The following is a 17,469-nucleotide window of genomic DNA, read 5'->3' as shown; positions in this document are numbered from 1 at the left end:
GAAACAGTGATACTTTAATGTTTGAGACTCCGCCGGCTTGTATGCAATGTTTCACATACTCTTCATCATCGTTCAGCTTTCGCTCAAGAAAAAGCTGAAGCTAATACACAGTGGCTAAGCCAATAATTTGCACATTATAACTCTCTCTGAGACGGAACACGTTTTGTGTATTAAACATGAAATAAACAGAAAGATAGAGTTATAGAACTCCAAGTCTGATTGATCAAGTCGAAACAAACAGAACCCGACCTATCTGTGTAACAAAGAGACCAAAGATAAAGATAGAAATGAATCCCAAAAACAAAAATATTAAAATTTTCATTATCACTGTTTAAGTTACAAATTTAATTTATTATCTATAAAAAATATATATTCATCTAAATATTTTTCACATATGCAAAACATATTTCCACATCATCTCATGTAATATATTATGCGAAAATGATCGAAAAATTACATTTTGTATATTCGACTTGGATTTGCAATGGATTAATGTAGAAGTTTTTAGTTTGAGTTGTTCAATTTATTATTTTATTTTTAAAAATTTTAGGTATTAAATTGTACCGGTTTTGCATACTTAATTATAATTAAGAGAACTGAGAATGAATATGAGAAAACTGAATATAATTATATAAAATTATTAAATTAAATAAATATAATATATTCATTGAAAAATTATATATAACAAGAACAAAAATGAACATGATGAAAATACCAATTTCATTCTTATTAGAAGAAATGACATATAATCATTGAAAAATTATTTAAAAGTTTACACAACCAATAGATACAAATATATTTAATTCATAAATTTTTAGTGATTTATTCATTTTATATTTAACTATTGTTTTGGTTTCAAATTTAAAGTTGTTATTAATCTCAAAGCAAACATTTTCTTTATTAGTTTTTTTAAAATTTATATATCAAAATAAAAGTTTGTTTTGGTTAAACAAGAGAAGAAAAAATATTAAATATTAAATTTTATTATTTTTAAAGAACATATATAATTGGAATAAAAGTGAAAATGATAAAAGAATTATCTTCTTGATTTAAAGAAGCGAATGAATAATATTTTATCATCATGTCAATACTATGTCTAAAAAAACATTTGATTAATTTGTAAAAATTTTAGTTGGTTTGGGTATATTAACTTATAAGTGTTTGACCAAATAATACGTTTTTGAAATATGACATATTATAAATTCAAAACAAAACCGTTAAAACCTCACAATTTAAATAAAAATTATTAGATTAACACTATAATATTTTTAATATATTATTAAGATTCTAATATATAAAATGTAGATCTTAATAAATATAATTAATTACATTATAATTTTTATCAATAAAATACCCACGTGTAGCGTGGACGCAAAATTTAGTTAGTAATAATAAATGCTTAAATTAAATTATAATTTTTTTAAAAAAAAACCCTAATGAAGTTTTATCATTAGAGCAGAGAAAATAAAATTTTTTTAACAAAGACTTTTAACAGAGGCGGATCTAGGAAAAAAAAAATTAGGGGTATAAGTTTATAAGCAGAAAAAAAATAGTTGGGAGTAATTTTTTTATTTTTATCACTAAATTAAAAATAATTTGATTAAATATACTTAAATATTTTAAAAACAAAAGAACAAGGCACGTGACCCCGTAACTCCTTCACTTTTTTATTTTAACATAAATTTTATAATTAAATTTTTTTTTTGAAAGAATGTAAAATTGTATTCAAATAAAAAAAACATCGTTTGTACATCAAGATGCTACTTTTGTTGATGGAAGTTTAAAAAAGTAGCACAACATAAGATTTAGGTTCCCAGCCTTTCATCTAGTTGCAAACCAGACTTGAAGAGTGCTGTCAAAATTCCGATCACCCACATCCCGAATGGATTGGATTCTGCAGCGAACCAGCTTATCAATGAAGTGATATAAAGTCTGAGAGTTTCGAGGGGGTTCACCATGTCTGCGACAGTTTCGCTCACGCCAGATGCTATGAACAGCAGCCTGAAAAGCATGACGAAGTAAAAACAGAGCATCGAACTCCATATTTGCAGCAACAAGCAGGCGAATGATATCACTCCAAGTAACTGTAAAACGTCTTTCCAGTAGATTTTTGGTTAAGCTGGCCCAAATTTCCGCCGAGAAGGAACACGAGAAGAAGAGGTGGTCCCGACTTTCTATGGCTGAGCTGCAGAGAATACAAACCGAGCTAGCTCCCGTATTCCACAGCTGCATACGATCTCCCGTCGACAAACGATTCTGAATCGCCAACCAATTTAGGAGTAGAATGCTTAAACCATATTCCAGGATGCCAAGATACATGAGCAGATTCACGACGAATGATCATCCAGGTACTTTTCGAGGAGAAGCTATCCCTGAATGAGTCATCCTTCTTCTTCCAAAAAGCGATATCCTGAGAACCCTGCTGTAAATGCAAAAGCCGAGAGTGCAGCACTTGTTCGATCTCATTCAAAATATCATTTCGATGATGACGCCTCCTTCGACGAATCAGTGAGGCAATGGAGGCATGTAAAGGAATTCCCATGTCAATCACACCTCTTGAACCTGTTAAGTCAATTAATCTCCCCATCTTGGACCAGCTATCATACCAAAAGTTCGTATCTTAACCTCCACGAATGTCCATTTTATGCATAGAAGACGCAAGCGATCGGTATTTAAGAATTTTTCTCCACATGCATGAACCTGATTTCGAATCCGAGTCGATTGACCAGAGAGTACCTTGTCTAATAAGAAAAGTTTGAATCCATTTCACCCAGAGAGACGGATGAGATAAAACGATTCTCCAAATCAATTTTAAACAACAAACAGTATTCACTTCTTTCAAATGCCTAAGACCCAAGCCTCCCTCGTCTCTAGGTCGACAAACATCATCCCAGGCCATCTTCGCTTTTCTTGGATTCAGCTCTGGACCAGACCAAAGAAAAGCAGAGCAGCGCCGATCAATTTCACGAATACATTCACTCGGAAGTCTGAATGCAGCAAGCCAGAAATTCACAATACTGTGCAGAACCGAGCGCACCAGTTGCAAACATCCAGCGATCGAAAGAGCTCGCACTGTCCACGAACCAATTCTACCCCGAATCTTTTCTAAAAGTGGCTGATAGTCGGACCTTGTCATTTGCTTTGTGAGCAAAGGCAACCCCAAATATCGAACAGGTAGCTCACCAAGTTGGAATTGGTATTTGTTACTAATCTCTGAGCAAACAGCCTCAGTCACTCCAGCTAGATAGATTGTCGACTTTTCCATACTAATTCTCAGTCCTGACATCCTTGCGAAATCCTCAAAAACTTTGATAATACCCTCCACCGATCGAACTTTCTCGTCAGTGAGAACCATAATGTCATCCGCGAAACTGAGGTGCGTAAGACCAATGTTCTTACACTTCGGATGATAGCCGGTAAAGTGATTACTAGCTGCCTTATCCAACATTTTAGATAACACATTCATACTGATCACTAAGAGATAAGGAGACAGCGAACACCCTTGCCTTAATCCTCTATTACTGCGAAAAAATCCTGCTAATTCCCCATTAACTTGCACCGAAAAAGAAGGAGTGGTTATACACAGCGAGATCCAGTGTATAAAAAAATCAGGAAAGTGCATTGCTCTAAGAGCGTTGAGGATGAAAGACCATTGAACCGAATCAAAATCCTTCGAAATGTCAATCTTAATAGCGCATCGAAATGAGATCGTATCTTTATGATAATCTTTAAATAGTTCTGTGGATAGAAGAAGATTCTCAATGAGGAGACGATCCTGGATAAAAGCAGACTGGTTCATTGCAATAAACTTTGGGAGAGCTCTCTTTATTCTATTGGCAATGATTTTTGAGATAACCTTGTAGATGACTGATAACACCTGATTTTGACCATTTTTATGGATCACTTTAATGTATTTTACAGGTGTTTTTACTCTATTTTCAAAGGTTTTCAAAGGATTTCTATGTTTTCGGATTTTAAAAGACTTTTCAGGTAATTTGGGATAAAGAGACACAAATTGGAACAAAAAGACTTTTTGGATAAATGCAGACCGTCAAAACTCTCATGGAGAGACGAAGACCTTCTCACCGTCTGATCACCCTCAAAATTGGACAACTTATAGAAGAATCAACCAGCTTTCAAATGCACTTGGTTTGAAGACATTCCAACGGTTGGATATCAAGATATTCCATTAGCCCCAGAGCCACTCGAAGACGACCAACAAGTCACACGACCGCGGCCACCAGCCCATTCCCCGCGGTCACAAGCCTCCCGACCGCGGCCAGCCACCTATTTCCCGCGGTCACGTCATTCCCGACCGCGGCCGACCAACTCCGAATTAAAGCCCACATTTCTGAAGCCCAAAGTCATCTTAACCTCAATTCCGGAACCCTAGAGACCATGGAGTATTGAAGACTATAAATACTTGTCATTTATGTCGTTTTTAGACACCACCCTTCATACTTTACAGAAACCCTTTTCCTTTAGCCGTTTTATGCGATTTTTGTAGAAGATTATTCAAGTCTGAGTTCTTCAATAGAGAAGCTTTCTTTCATCTCTTTTCTTTACTGTTTTTGATTACTTTTATTAAAACCAATGATGATGTCGACCTCAGCTATGTCTGAGTAGATCCCGAGTTGGGCTTAGGGTTCCCGAAAGGGGCTCTCATAATCGATTAAGACATCTAGGTTTATAGATCTGGGATTTTAACCTTGTTCTCTGTTTATTCTCGTTCTTATTGCATGTATGCTTGATTGATCACCTAGTATCTGATCTAGATAGTTAGTGTTGCGAAAGTTTTCATTAAGTATCAGCCCTAGAATGAAACAGGCGATTTTTCTGTAGGAGTGGAAACCTACCTGCGGCGAGATCGTGAGTATTGACGAGTCTCCCTTCCAGGGCCAGAGTGGAAACCTACTGGTCAGGGTTGCGAGAAACTGTTGGTTAAGATCACGACAGTGACGTAGTCATACCGCCGCACTCTAGCTCTAGAACCCTATATATCGATATCTGTCAATCCCAATCTATTAACCCTATTGTCAAAACCGATTATGATCCCTGTAAAGTTCCCGAAAGCTCAGCGTTTTTAGCCATAGTTTACAAACCAATCGATTTTTACTTGCTTATTTAGATCTGCATTTCAATTGCCTTAGTTCGATATTTTGCTTGCTTTATTTGCTTTCCATTCGATTTTTCTACTTGTTCCTTAGGATATATTTATTTGCTTTCTTTCGCTTTAGTTTAATCCGTGACAAACAACCAACCTCTAAAAACAATCTAGTCTAGACATAAAGTTAGAAACCGTAGAAGAATACCAGGCACACAAATTTCTGTGGATTCGATCCCTAAATACTACAACTGATTAGCTGTGCACTTGCAGCTTTCAATTGATTTCATTTAGGGTAAAACTTGACACCCTCACCACGACACGCATCAAGTTTTTGACGCCGTTGCCGGGGATTTGTTTCGCTGCCTTTTGCTATTTTTCTTGTTTTAACTTCTGTTCTAGACACCTGATCTCTAGTTCTTTCTTAAAGTTTTGCTAAATTATCTTTCCATTCTTTGTTTTTCTCTGAATTGCATGAATACCAGATGCAGACCTGTAGAAAACATTCCAATTCTAGACAAGATATACAGACACGAAAGAGAACTTCAAAGACTTAGACGAATGAAAGGAATGGCCAACGACGATCAGCCTGGAGATCCTATTAACCGAGCTTTAAATATGGACCAAGACGGGTCCGAACATGGAGAAAATGAAGAGAATGATCACAGAGGAGGTGATCATGCTCGACAAGATGGAGAAGAGGATGAGGTTCCTCCAAAAAACCACCAGAACCGCGAGAGAGAGGAACGTGAAGACCTTGATGCACCTATCAATGCAGCAGATGGTGACCACCAAGGAATGCAGCCGAATGGGCGCGTTAACCGCCCTGTGCAGCCAACAAATCAGCACCATAGACAAGCCAAGAACCATCGCATAGCTGATTTCGATGCACCTACTCAAAACTTTCAGAACCGATCTGCAATTCAAGTTCCATTTCCGAACCGGAACGAGTTTGAAGTCAAGCCTCAAATCATCTCATTGGTGAAACAAAACCAATTCCATGGAGTTCCTTCTGAACACCCAATGGACCATATCGAGCTCTTTGAAGAAATCTGCAGAATGATGAGAACGAACCAAGTTCCAGCAGACTATTTAAAGTGTAAGTTGTTCCCTTTTTCACTAGCAGATAAAGCTCACCGTTGGTTGAAATCTTTGCCTGCAGGATTGATTACTAATTGGGAAGAGTGTAAAACTGCTTTCCTGAATCACTTCTACACTAAGTCAAGGTCGAACTTGTTGAGAACAAAGATCTCAAGCTTTCAGCAAGGACCGACTGAATCTTTTTATGAAGCCTGGGAACGTTTTAAGGAGTATGAACGTGATTTCCCCCACCATGGATTTTCTGGATCAAGCCTGCTGAGCACCTTTTACCGAGGTTTGCAACCAAAATACAAACTTTCGCTTGATACAGCTAGCAATGGAGATTTTGGACAAAAGACGATAGCACAAGGAAGAGCCCTCATCGAGAATTTGGCTCAAGCCAATAGCAATGATTGTCCTGAATACGATCGCTCGACGAAGCAAACCGGAACAGACAACAAGGAGATAACCGAGTTGAAGAACATGATGAGCCAGCTTTTGAAGAGCAACAATCGCCCAATCCATGCTTGTGAGACCAACAATGGCGCAGAAGATGAAGGGCCTAGTGATATCAATCACATTAATCAAGCCTTTCAAGAAGAAGAGGTGAACTATGTAGGAGCACAAGCACCATATCCAGATCGCTTCAACAATGGCTTCAACAACAACTTCCGGAATGCAAATTACAACAATCTCTCTTACCGCAATACAAATGTGGAGAACCCTCAAGATCAGTACTACCCACCATAGCAAAAATCCTTCCAAAACAACTTTCAAGGCAAAAATTTCGGAGGGACAGGAGCTTATCAACCGCGACAGCCATATAACTATCAAAGTACGGGTTTTAACAATCAATTTGTACAACAGCAGGGAGTCACGACGAATCAGCTAGCTTCACAAATCGGTAGACTTGAACAGTCCATCCAACAGCTCGTTATGACGAACGAAAAAGCATCTAAAGACATGAACGTGAAGGTTGACTGCATGTACAATGACCTGAACAGGAAGTTTGAAGCTTTATCTTCGCACGTCAAAAAGCTAGACGTACAAGTTGCCCAAACAGCCGACTCTATGAAGAGGCAAAGTGGAGTTCTTCCAGGAAGAGTTGAGGATAACCCTAAGAGGTTTTGCAATGCCATAACCACATTGCCCGAAGAAGAGGCCAGAACCGATGGAAAGAAAGAAGAAACCCCAATCTTTGTACCACTTTACAAGGATGTCGATGCCAAGCAGCCACCATTCAAGGTACCTCAACGATCACCGTTTCAAAGGCTTACAAAAGCCGACGATCCGGGACGTTTTTTTTTCAATGTTTCATTTCAGGAATCAAGTTCACAGACTGCCTGTGCGATTCCGGAGCCAATGTCAACATCATGTCAAAGACATTTGCCGAAAAATTGGGCATAAAATCCTTAAGGACATCGACGATTAAGGTTAGCTTTGGAGAATCATCTCAAAAAGATACTGAAGGGGCGATTCATGATCTACAAGTTCTAGTGGGAGACAAAATTGTTCCAGCAGATTTCCAAGTCCTGGAGATGGATAAAGACAAGGAGAGACCACTCATTTTCGGAAGACCATTCCTAGCTACCGTAGGAGCAGTAATCGATCACGCAAACCGGCATGCTGTTTTCCTCAATGTAGATCGCAGAAGGTTTTATCCGACTATCCTATATGATTTTCCAAGCAAAGGAAACCGGCCAAAAGATAAATAAAAGGACAAGGCGAAAGCTTTTGCGAAGATCAAGATCATCATTCCACCAGACGCAACAGAAACTAGTGAGGACCAAATCCAGGAGCTGATCGAAAACACAAAAAGGGTTTTAAACAATGTTAAAGTTCGAAAGAAGAGTAAAGGAAAGAAGACGGCTCCTCAAGGAGCAGAAGTAAAACCTCCAGCGACCGGAAGTGATAAGGGCACATCAAGTGGAGTGCCATTCAAATCAGCCTGATTCTTCATGCCTACGTCGAGCTAAACGACTTAAAACAAAAGCGCTTAATGGGAGGCAACCCATTTAGGTACTCTTTCTTTTAGTTTTCTTTTCCTTTTTACAATTTATGTTTTCTTTTTCTTTTAAGTTTCAGATATTTTATAAAACAAAAACACAAAAAATCAGAAAATTAGAAAAACCAAGAAAAAAAATAGGTTTTTAGCTGCTCGGCCCGGCAAAGACCTGAAAGTTGGACGAAGGCCGCAGGAAAAAGGGTCGCGGTCACGACCAACCGACCCGTGGCCAAGGCATCATCGACTGCGGCACCTTGAATGTGACTGCGGCCGAGCCCCTAACCGCGGTCGCGCGTCTCCTGACCGCATCCGTTGTTCGTTGAGATGAGAACGCGGATTTTCGCCGCTTTTTAAAAGTTCCCGGTGATTTCCGGAGCATTCCCGGTAAAGCCCGTTAAGATTTTCCGTAAGTTTTAAACCTCTGTTGCGTGCAAGACAAGAAAGGTAAGTTCCCGTAAACTTATGAATTCCCGGAAATTTCTCGTTTTTGCTACAAAAACGCTTTTTATTGAAAGGAAATGCACTTTTTGGATCGAAACTCCTTTTTTCTCTTCTCTTCCAAAAGACTTGGAGATTTAGGAGATAGAACACCTTTTTCAGTTCTTAAGCTTTTTGAGAGATTCTTGGCCCAAACCTCACTCTTTTTCAAATCTGATTTCAATTCTGTCATCAATTCTCTTTTTCCAGCAAGGTATGAAGCTCAAACTCGCCATTTTTAATTAATTTTAGAATTTAGGGTTTTCTTAAAAAGCCCAAATCTTGGTTTATTAATGGTGGAAATAGCTTAAGAACAATAGATTATCCTTTTAGGTTATCTAAAAATCGATTTTAACACCTAGCTTAAGAGAAATTGAGATTTTTGAAATTTGGATTCTACATGCTTCATAAAAATCGAATTTGGAACAGCAAAATTGATGAATTTGATTAAGTCTTGTGTGATTAGTGATTAGTATTAGGTAACCTATAAATTTGACATGGAAATTGCTCATTAAAACCGATTTTTAGAAGGTTTCTATGTTGAGAACATCAAAAATCCGAATATAGTCATGAACTACTCGATTTCTTTAATTCAATGTCAATTATGCTTGCTTGTGGTTTTGACTAATCTCTTTGTACTAAGACTGGTATAACTGATCGTTAATATGTTAAAATCAGCATCCATATTCACTTTTTTTCCAAGAATCATCTCGTCTTGCAGAAAAATGGAACAAACCAGATCCCGAAGAAGCCGTCGTACTGGTGACAGCTCTGAGGACATTCCCGATGATGTTACTCTTGGAGAGTACATGCTGAACCAAGCCAGACCGAGAAGAATAAACTATGTGATGAGACTGCTCCAGCACTCAAGAGAAACACGAGCAACTCTCGAGCCACCACAGATCCGATACATTGGCAAAGAGATAAACCCGAGAGTGGACTATGCAAGACGTTTCAAGAGACTGAACATCAAATCGACGCTTTGCATTGATTATCATACACTTGAGATGCTTGGAATCAGAGAAGATGTAATCTGGTACATCGATGCACTTAAGCTAAGACCCTACATGGAGCTGAACCTTCCAACTTATCCTGAGCTAGTCCGCAAGTTCTTAGCAACTATTACACTCCACCACACTATCTCTCGTGCCGCTTTCGATCCAGACAGGTTTGGTTACAAGTATTGCACTGGCACTGGGGAGCACCGAGTCTGCTTGCCTTCAGCATCAGTCCCGAGACTGTGTAACGGAGGACGTCCGCGATGGACTCCGGAACCCGATAAGTTTCTGCCATCTGTACCTCGTCTACCATTCACCATTGGCCAATACATAGTGGCCAAGGCAAAGCGTGATGCAGCTGCGGCCCGTGCTCATTTTCAGCCATCTGTTTCGACCGGCCATACCTCATCATCGACATCATCGCACACACATTCTGATCTGGAGCGCAGAGTTGAGAGACAGGGACGACGCTTTGAGCGCGTTGTCACTTTCCTACAGGAGCAGCACCAGTTCGAACCAGACACATCGGAGGATGAGTGATTGATCAGCACTTCACTGCCATCACGGTTCTATCATCATTTTTTTTTCTTTTATCTTATTTTATTTCGCTTTTATTCACCATCTTCTCACCAACTTTTTCACACTGGGGACAGTGTGATTTAAGTCTGGGGGAGGATGTCTATCCGTACTAATCATTTTCTTGCTTTTGCTTTCAAATTTCAAGCACTTTTTAAATTTTAATATGTAACCTATTCGACATTAAGTATTTTTCAGGAATGCTTGACACAAAACTATGATGATTTATACCTGCACGCTTCTACATTATGCATGATAGCTCATTTGTGGTTAGCACTAGACTAGGCGGTAGGTAGAGTACTTGCACTACGAACTCCCACCAGAGGACTTCTATTCATGGAGATTCTTTCTGACAGGATGTACTGGCTCATTTTACTTGAGCTTAATATTGATATCTAATTTTCTCATCATTGATTTTAGGCAGGCATTGACATACACTTCTAGGACGTCTTTTATCCTTACTTTTACCACTCTTTGACGTCCTAGATGACCAGTTCATCTTTATCTGGTACCATACCCTAAACCCAAACCCTTTTTTTTCAATCCTCATGCATTCTCTCTTTAGTTTATATCAGCAGATATATGCACGGAGAGAAGAGGAGCGACGCAGTTTTCAGTCACTCACAAGGAAGATTGAATGGAATTGGGAAGGAACCTCATGAAAATTTACAAGACTGATTTTAACTGGTAATTTCGTGCTCTCTATGACTCTATATCTAAAGGTGTTCCCTCTATCTAAAAAAAAAAAAATGAATGAATGAAAAGAGAGAGGGAAACAAAAACCCTAATGAGTCCTAGATTGTCGAAATTTGTGGAGCAAGAAGCAACTACTATGCGTTTATAGATCTATGGTTTTGAAAGATTTACAAAAATCTAAGTCTGGGGGAGTTAGGAGAGAATCTGAGGAAGAAGACCAGGAATCTATGCAAGAAGAAAGTGACTGAAAACTGTGGATACCAACAGTTTCACTCTCTCTTGCGGTTTTGCATAATATCCTGCACCCTCCATATCTTCAGGTAACCCGTAAACACTTTAAGCCTTACCTCTAGAATAACCCTTTTTGATACCTAGCCTAGATTGTCTTGCCTAGACTTTCTTTGATAAGAACCACCGAGATTTTTAATGAATGTTAAGAGCTAGTTGACTGGAAGTTAGATCTTAGTGGATAGATTTCCGCATGACGGATTAACGGACTAGTTATACCTGTATTGCTAGTGAGAATTTTCTAGGCTATTCCCAATTGATGCATACTGATATTGGTCTAGAAGTTTGGTCTCTGAGATTTTGTTTAGTTCCTGCCGAGATTTAGCCTTTGTTTTGTTTGAGGACAAACAAAAGACTAAGTCTGGGGGAGTTAATAACACCGGATTTTGACCATTTTTAAGGATCACTTTAATGTCTTTTACAGGTGTTTTAACTCCATTTTCAAAGGTTTTCAAAGGATTTTTATGTTTTCGGATTTTAAAAGACTTTTCAGGTAATTTGGGATAAAGAGACACAAATTGGAACAAAAAGAATTTTTTGGAGAGACAAAGACCTTCTCACCGTCTGATCACCCTCAAAATTGGACAACTTATAGAAGAATCAACTAGCTTTCAAATGCACTTGGTTTGGAGACATTCCAACAGTTAGATCTCAAGATATTTCATTAGCCCCGGAGCCACTCGAAGACGGCCAGCAAGTCACGCGACCGCGGCCACCAGCCCATTCCCCGCGGTCACAAGCCTCCCGACCGCAGCCAGCCACCTATTTCCCGCGGTCACGCCATTCCCGACCGCGGCCGACCAACTCCGAATTAAAGCCCACATTTCCGAAGCCCAAAGTCATCTTAACCTCAATTCCGGAACCCTAGAGACCATGGAGTATTGAAGACTATAAATACTTGTCATTTATGTCGTTTTTAGACACCACCCTTCATACTTTACAGAAACCCTTTTCCTTTAGCCGTTTTATGCGATTTTTGTAGAAGATTATTCAAGTATAAGTTCTTCAATAGAGAAGCTTTCTTTCATCTCTTTTCTTTACTGTTTTTGATTACTTTTATTAAAACCAATGATGATGTCGACCTCAGCTATGTCTGAGTAGATCCCGAGTTGGGCTTAGGGTTCACGAAAGGGGCTCTCATAATCGATTAAGACATCTAGGTTTATAGATCTGAGATTTTAACATTGTTCTCTGTTTATTCTCGTTCTTATTGCATGTATGCTTGATTGATCACCTAGTATCTGATCTAGATAGTTAGTGTTGCGAAAGTTTTCATTAAGTATCAGCCCTAAAATGAAACAGGCGATTTTTCCCTAGGAGTGGAAACCTTCCTGCGGCGAGATCGTGAGTATTGACGAGTCTTGTGCAGCTCTTGCGTTCTCTCCCTTCCAGGTCCAGAGTGGAAACCTACTGGTCAGGGTTACGAGAAACAGTTGGTTATGATCACGACAGTGACGTAGTCATACCGTCGTACTCTAGCTCTAGAACCCTATATATCGATATCTGTCAATCCCAATCTATTAACCCTAGTGTCAAAACCGATTATGATCCCTGTAGAGTTCCTGAAAGCTCAGCGTTTTTAGCCATAGTTTACAAACCAATCGATTTTTACTTGCTTATTTAGATCTGCATTTCAATTGCCTTAGTTTGATATTTTGCTTGCTTTATTTGCTTTCCATTCGATTTTTCTACTTGTTCCTTAGGATAGATTTTATTTGCTTTCTTTCATTTTAGTTTGATCCGTGACAAACAACCAACCTCTAAAAACAATCTAGTCTAGACATAAAGTTAAAAACCGTAGAAGAATACCTGGCACACAAATCTCTGTGGATTCGATCCCTAAATACTACAACTGATTAGCTGTGCACTTGCGGCTTTCAATTGATTTCATTTAGGGTAAAACTTGACACCCTCACCACGACACGCATCAATAACATTGCAGCAGGAATTTAGGCGATAGTCCTTCATTTCCACAGAAGACGTTTTCTTTGGAATTAAAGCTAGGATTGTGGAGTTGACTCCTATTGGGAGGAAACTTTTCTCAAAAAAAGACTTAACTGCAATGATGAACTCCTTACCTACTATCGGGCACACTGCCTTGTAGAACTCGGCATTGTACCCATCTGGCCCTGGAGACTTATTGGTTGGCATAGCAAACAAAACCTTAGTGATCTCTTCCTCCGTTACTGAACAAACTAATGAGCTTCTCTCTTCCTCTGTGCATCGGTATCTCAAAAGATCCCCCAGAACATCAGCTGTTACACCTTCAAAATCCTCTGGAATGTGCTGCAAGAAATCACGGAAAAAACCCTCTGCCTCTGCTTTGATTTCGTCATTTGTTGTTACAACAACACCATCACGACATTTAATTTCTCTGATTGAGTTCTGAACTGCTCGAGTTACAACTCCTTTATGAAAGGTTTTATTATTGCCATCCCCAAGTTTAAGCTAATGGATTTTTGAACGTTGCTTAAGAAAGCTCTCCTCCAGCCGCGAGATAAAATCCCATCGTTGGTAAGCCAGTTTCTCCTCTTCAACTAACTGTACTGATGGGATCAGTGCATTAGCTTCCTGCTTCTCACATAACGTTTTAAAAACTTCTTTTGTCTTCTTTGTCAAGTTCCCCATTCTATTCTTCGCCATATTTCGGATCAAGGGTTTTAACACCTTGAGCTTTTTAGTGAATCTCGACATCGAGGATGTAGAGGAGAATATAGGTTGCGTGGAGTTCTAGAACCCCTCTACCATAGGCTTAAACTCTGCAAGCTCCGCTACTGCATTGACAAACTTAAAAGGACGTTTTCCTTCAGACTGAACCACATCTAAATGCACTCTACATTGCAGATGATCAGAACAGCCACCCGCTTCAAAAATGCTATAAGATTGAGGATAACTCTGAGTCCAGCAGGTATTCTTAAGAATCCTGTCCAACTTCTTTGATACCATGTTCCAAGTAAAAACCGGTCCATGAACCGCTAAGTCTTCCAAGTGACAATCGCGCACCACACTCTGAAAATCCCTCATACCCACCGAGAGAGAAGGAGAATGATCGACACCGAGTGCTCCTCTATATCAAGAATCTCATTATAGTCACCCAAACAGATGCATGGTGTTGAACGAATGATCGGAGAATTATGATGATCCCTAATATCATTCCATAACTCGCATCTTTTGTCTGGAAAATTAGAAGCATAGATAAACGAGCAGAAGAACTCCTATTCTCTATCATCAAGCTTCACAGAAACAGTGATCATCTGACCACTTTTAAAAAATATTGTGGCTCGAACACTAGGACTCCAAACCACCCATATACGACCCAAACGATTAAATTCGTAGTTTGAGATTAGAGACCGATCTCGCACTATCGAAGCAGCAATCCTCATTGCTCTCCCTTCTTGAACTCTTGTTTCCAAAAAACCCCCAAACTGAAAATCGTTACTCTGAATCCAGCTTCTGATAACGGAATGTTTTGTTGATTTGTTTAAGCCGCGAACATTCCATACGAATCCTAACATATGATTAATTTTGAGACTTTGGACCCCTTCTACTTGAAGTACTAGATTTTGAATCTCTAGCACTAAAAGAAACCGAGTCGCCCAAAGGCTTAGTACTGGCTTTAGAAACACGAGGCAGAGGAGGCCTGATCGGACCCTCTTGCTTATCCTTTTGTTTTTTCGCCAATTGTTTCACGTTCAAACCATCATCACTTCCATCCAAAGTAGTATCTTTCTCTGGTTTGTCGATGCCTATCTCAGATGTCTCTGTTTCAGCATCATCGTCCCCTGTATCAGATGCCGCCAGAATTAGAAATCTCGAAGGTGACACAGAGATATTTACGTCTCTACCACCATCCTTTTCAATAGTTCTGCCAATTTTTTTGGTGAAACCCACTCTCCTTCCTCAATATCATGTTTTTCCTGCTGAACTGTAACTTCCAGAGCAACTGTCGCTTCTGGTACATTATTCTCGGTGAGTTTCTCAGAACTGTCTTCTTGAGGAACTTGAAATGTCTTTGAGTTACCATCCGCCAAGGAAATCCCTAGACCTGCAGCTTTCTCTGTTGGCAAAGACGGTGATGAAACGTTCACGTTTCTTTTAAGAATAACCTTCTGTCCACCATTCTTCATACAATCTACTACTGCATGACCCCACTTCTGACAATGAGAGCACCTCGGAGGTAGCCATGGATATTCAAACTCTACAAACGAATCAATCCCCTTCTCCGATGTGAATCGATACTCTGTAGGCAACTCTTTAGTAAGATCTGCTTCAACAAATACCTTCGCTTCGTCAAAACTTTTGCAAATCAATGTGTCCGGATGAAGCCGAGTTGGTTTACCCACTGCACTAGCCAAAAAACTCAGCCCTCTGTCATGAAACATTTTATGTGGAACATTTTTAAGAGTTATCCACAACGGCATAGTCGTGATAGCTGGTTGAGCTTCCTCCATGACCGGAGACCATTTTGATACGACCATGGGAACGTTTGCTATGTTCCACATACCCCGTCGGATAATCCTGTTACGCACAGCTTCATCCCTGATCTTAAACTTCATCGTTTTGTTATCCACCACAAAAACCTCAACCTTCGTATTATTATTCCCCACTGGCCACATCTTGTTAACAATCACATGGACCTTCACAACATGTGGCGCAGGTGATAAGAATTTCCCGATTAGGATCTCGTCCCACAAAGGGGTCGAACCTTCCAAGATGTCTTCCGGTATTTCCACTGATGGAGAACCTTCAACCATCGAAACTACTAGATCATACTGCATCAAGCCAACCTTATTCTGAACAATAGAGGAGTATAGAGCCTTCGAAGCCGGATTCGAAATCGCGGGAAGCGAATCCTTCAAACCCTCCAAAACCTTTAAACCATCAACCCCCCGAGCCTTCTCCTTCACTACAAAACTGCTGATCGATTAGAGCCGGAGACTCGGAGGAATCACCGGTGGAGGAGGCAAAGAGCCCCTGGAAGCCGCCATACTTGCGGCCGAAGAAAGACACACAGAAATCCTAGTCACCTTTGAGATCACCTTACCACGTTACCAGAAAAAAAAAATCTTACGTTTTATATAATTAAATATTAACTAAAAACCATCAGAGTTTTTTTAAGAACCACTAATTAGTCTTTTACTGGTCCGCGTCTGCGTCCAATATTGTTATATTTCCAATACGGTCTTGTACGTAGTGTTTACGTAAATTAGAAGAAATTACATCACTTTGTTACACGTCTTCATTTGTCCATGCACATACATTATTATACATACTGTACATATAGATTATGGACTTTTTGTCGTAATTGTTAATTTTCTTGATTTATCTACTTCGTCCACTTTTTGTTATTTCCATTAGGTATCTATTACGGTTTTTGTATTACTTCCACTGCGAGCTGGCAACTTTGAAAATTTACATTCTGTTACTAATTTTTATTTTTTGTCTTTGAGTTATCCATTTTTTTTGTTTATTCTGCGAAAATGTAAAAGTAAGTCACTTTGTGTGAGACCATGCTTCCTTCTTTCTTACCAGGAACCAGACAGACCGGCTATCAAATCCATAAGACCTTAAATCCGCCTTTCATCTAGATTGGCTATCAACTCTGAACGTCCCCAACCGCCCCTACCAGTGACCGCTACGCCATATAATCTAGGGCCCAACGTCTTCTCTCTAGGCCCGTTGACCAACCAACCGCTCCTACCAGTGACCACAACGTCCTCTCTCTCTCTAGGCCCATTGGCCCACCACTGTCCGACGGTTTGCCTCTTTCTAGGCCCATGGACTCACCCTTGTTCGACGGTCGGGAATCGTTTGGTCCGGAAGGCTCGTAAGAGTTGTCTACTGTCCCTGCAATCACCACGTGATCTTTTCCCATGCTTTGTCTTCACTCGCACGGTACCGCAGAACTTCCCGGTAGGTCACCCATGCTGAGATTGCTCCAGCATACGCACGCTTAACTCTGGAGTTCTCTCAAGACACTTGACCGGAAAAGATAAGTGCACTTTGATGACATAGATAGTCAAATCAATTCTTATAAGCCTTTTCACATATACTAGAAATCGGGATGTCACAATTCTCCCTGACTTCCAAGGAATTCGTCCTCGAATTCTCAACCACGTCCCAAGATGCCATCCGGGTCAGAGCCGGTTGGCTAACCTGCTCTGATACCAATTGTGAGACCCCGCTCCCTTCTGTCCTACCGGGAACCAGACGAACCGGCTATCAAATCCATGAGACCCCGAATC

General features: G+C 39.8%; 1 non-coding gene and 1 pseudogene across 1 annotated transcript; both read right to left on the bottom strand.

The window, feature by feature from the left end:
* Positions 1-1,821: 1,821 nt before the first annotated feature.
* LOC112081517 lies at positions 1,822-15,978 on the bottom strand (annotated as a pseudogene).
* Positions 6,340-6,444, bottom strand: LOC112081749. Its single transcript, XR_002896670.1, has one exon. It is a non-coding gene; the product is annotated as a small nucleolar RNA R71 (small nucleolar RNA).
* Positions 15,979-17,469: the final 1,491 nt, after the last annotated feature.

This window comes from Eutrema salsugineum, unplaced genomic scaffold (genome assembly GCF_000478725.1).
Source record: "Eutrema salsugineum unplaced genomic scaffold, Eutsalg1_0 scaffold_10, whole genome shotgun sequence".
In the NCBI taxonomy this organism is placed as follows: Eukaryota; Viridiplantae; Streptophyta; class Magnoliopsida; order Brassicales; family Brassicaceae; genus Eutrema; species Eutrema salsugineum.
This window is presented reverse-complemented; position numbering and strand designations above follow the sequence as displayed.